This window comes from Procambarus clarkii, chromosome 41 (genome assembly GCF_040958095.1).
Source record: "Procambarus clarkii isolate CNS0578487 chromosome 41, FALCON_Pclarkii_2.0, whole genome shotgun sequence".
Classification (NCBI taxonomy): domain Eukaryota; kingdom Metazoa; phylum Arthropoda; class Malacostraca; order Decapoda; family Cambaridae; genus Procambarus; species Procambarus clarkii.
Window position 1 is genome coordinate 36,045,050 of NC_091190.1, and position 3,652 is coordinate 36,048,701.

Below are 3,652 nucleotides of genomic sequence, written 5' to 3' on the forward strand. Positions count from 1 at the left end.
TTTGTACTATGGAGCATATACAACAACTACTGTGTAAACAGGAGGATGGGTCGCGACGTTGACATACTGTGCCGTTCTCTGTTGTGTTAGGATAAGGTCACTTACGCGCGAGAGTTTGTTGACGTTGGGAGACTTGAGGAGGACGGGCTGGATCACGGGGCCAAGTGTGACATCGCTGTCAAGTGTGTTATGTCGGTCTTGTCGGAGGTCAACCCCTAGAGTTGGCCTAAATAATCGCCCCCGGGTGGGCTCGAACCACCAACCTTTCGGTTAACAGCCGAACGCGCTAACCAATTGTGCCACGGAGGCTCGGGGAACGGACTAAACAAATTTGTAATAAGGCGGAATTACTTAGATATCGAAGTGTAATAATTATCTGAGTTTACTTGAGAGCTACTTATAGTGGCCTCGATGAGGACAGGAGGCCGGCGGCTTGTCGAAGGTCCCCCCATTTGCCTTGATGATCTTTTCCTGATGATGATAATTCCTATAGTGTCCTAATGCCTAAAGTGACCTTGTGTCTAGTGGTCACGACGGAGACGGGAAGCCGGCAGTTCGTCAATGGTTCCCCCATTTTTCCTAAGTTTCCTCCTTTTCTTTCTTCACTAATTTTCCTCCTTTCCCCCCACAAAAAAGAGTAACAACAACAAAAAAGACTCAAGGGTTGGAGTCCCTGTGCCTTCTTTTACCAACTTCGATATTAACTCCGGAGCTGGAGCCCCCTGGGGGCAGTTCCTTGTTTATTTATTTATTTATTTATTTATTTATATATATACAAGAAGGTACATTGGGTTTGTGAGAATACATTGGATAGTACAGTATTTACATTCTTGTAAAGCCACTAGTACGCACAGCGTTTCGGGCAGGTCCTTAATCTAGCAGATAATTTTAAGTAGGTAATTTCAATCAGAATTGATAAATGATAAAGATACATTACAAGAGAAAAATGAGATGAGAGAGATAAGTAGGTATATTAAAGCACATTGTTATATTAAAGCTCTGATTAATTACATTGACAGCTTGATTAGTAATTTAAACAAGATTAATAGACACCATACAGCAGATTGACAGCACATATAAGACAGCAATGATCACAATGGTAAAGATGTTCAGATTGGGTACATAAAGATTGGGAGACTGGGTAGCAGAAGATACAGATAAACAAGATTTATAAACACCATACAACAGATTGGCAGCACATATAAGAAAACAGCAATGATCACAATGGTAAAGATGTTCAAATTGGGAACATAAAGGTTAGAAGATTGGGTAGCAATTGATACAGTGCAATTTTAAGGCAAAAAGTGAAAACTATGAAGATGAAATTAGGTACTTTTTAGTATTAATTTTGAATGATGTAAAAGTTGGACAGCTATTCAATTCAGTAGGGAGTGAGTTCCATAAACTGGGTCCCTTTATTTGCATAGAGTGTTTACACAGATTAAGTTTAACTCTGGGGATATCAAAGAGATATTTATTTCTGGTGTGGTGATAATGGGTCCTATTACATCTGTCCAAGAAGAGTTTTAGACAAGGATTTGCATTTAAGAACAGGGTTTTGTAAATGTAATTGACACAAGAGAATTTGTGGAGTGAGATTATGTTTAGCATGTTTAGGGAGTTAAACAAGGGGGCTGTGTGTTGTCTGAAAGCAGAATCTGATATTATTCTGATAGCAGATTTTTGCTGGGTGATGATGGACTTAAGGTGGTTTGCAGTGGTTGAACCCCATGCACAGATTCCATAGTTGAGATAAGGATAGATTAGTGCATAATATAGAGAGATGAGAGCAGAGTTAGGAACATAATATCTGATTTTGGAGAGTATACCAACTGTTTTAGAGACTTTCTTAGTTATGTGTTGTATGTGGGTACTGAAGTTGAGTCTCTTGTCTAGGAATATGCCAAGAAACTTTCCATCATTTTTATTGCTAATGTTTACATTGTCAATCTGAAGCTGAATTGCATTTGTAGATTTGCTTCCGAATAGGATGTAGTAGGTCTTTTCTATGTTAAGTGTTAGTTTGTTAGTTGACATCCATAAGTGGACTTTTTTTAGTTCATTATTAACAACACCATTTAGTGTATGTGGGTTGGGGTTGGAGTAGATGAGGGTAGTATCATCAGCAAACAAAATAGGTTTCAGAATGTTAGAGACATTAGGCAGATCATTAATGTATATGAGAAAAAGAAGAGGTCCCAAGATGCTGCCCTGTGGCACTCCAACAGTTATTGGTAGAATGGGAGAGATTATATTATTGATGGCTACACATTGGTGTCTATCACTAAGATAGGATTGGATATAGTCCAGTGCATGGCCTCGGATTCCATAATGATGGAGTTTACTTAAGAGGTAATCGTGATTAACAGTATCAAAGGCCTTTCTCAGGTCTTTGAGGCCTTTCCTCAGGTCAAAGGCCTTTCTTTGTTGCCTTCAACCTCGTTCTGACAGTTCCTGCGACGGCGCTGGAACCAATCTTATTGGCGTTTGCCTTTCCAATTGAGACGATCGGTGCTGTGGAGAGGGGGACCTGCTGCATGGGTGACAGCTTCTCCCCCTTATCAACCTACCCTGGCTTTGCACCTTGGAGAGGCCACTCCAGACCGACAACCAGAACGGAACTCCATAGTCTCCTGAGACAGATGGACGCCTACTACTTGGATGGTCCACCAGTTTTTACATTCTTGTAAAGCCACTAGCACGTAATGCGTCTCGGGCAGGTCCTTTATCCTAATACGGCTAATTCCTAAGATTAATATTAATCTTAATTAATAACTCCGGAATACGACCCGTCAAATCGTTTCACTGCTGAGTGAAGAGAGGCGTAATGTTAAGGATTGGAACCCAGTCAATCCTCCCCGGCCAGGATAAGAACCCAGACTAAATTGTTCGCGAAGTGCGGGGGCTAGTGTTTCACCACTGCCACAGGGGGACCAGTCATTGAAAATTGCACAACAATTGGGAACTCTAATAAGAAAGTCAACTTTATTTTCAAGGAAAATAAAGTTATTGAACTGTAAACATCTCTGGTGCGGCCACATTTGGATTGCTGTATCAAGCATAGAGGCCTCACCTTCAGAACATATCTGCTGTGGAGAAAGTACAACACAGAGCGACAAAAAGCATCTCAGAACTAAATCGGCTCCCATACCAGGAACGGTTGAGGGCCCCAGGACTAACACAACAAGCCAGACGGGGCATGGTGGCTCCCATACCAGGAACGGTTGAGGGCCCCAGGACTAACACAGCAAGCCAGACGGGGCATGGTGGCTCCCATACCAGGAACGGTTGAGGGCCCCAGGACTAACACAGCAAGCCAGACGGGGCATGGTGGCTCCCATACCAGGAACGGTTGAGGGCCCCAGGACTAACACAGCAAGCCAGACGTGGCATGGTGGCTCCCATACCAGGAACGGTTGAGGGCCCCAGGACTAACACAGCAAGCCAGACGGGGCATGGTGGCTCCCATACCAGGAACGGTTGAGGGCCCCAGGACTAACACAGCAAGCCAGACGGGGCATGGCGGCTCCCATACCAGGAACGGTTGAGGGCCCCAGGACTAACACAGCAAGCCAGACGTGGCATGGTGGCTCCCATACCAGGAACGGTTGAGGGCCCCAGGACTAACACAGCAAGCCAGACGGGGCATGGT

At 43.8% G+C, this 3,652-nt stretch overlaps 1 non-coding gene across 1 annotated transcript; it reads right to left on the minus strand.

Annotated features, from left to right (window-relative positions):
- Positions 1-235: 235 nt before the first annotated feature.
- Positions 236-309, minus strand: TRNAN-GUU (transfer RNA asparagine (anticodon GUU)). The gene has a single exon. It is a non-coding gene; the product is annotated as a tRNA-Asn (tRNA).
- Positions 310-3,652: the final 3,343 nt, after the last annotated feature.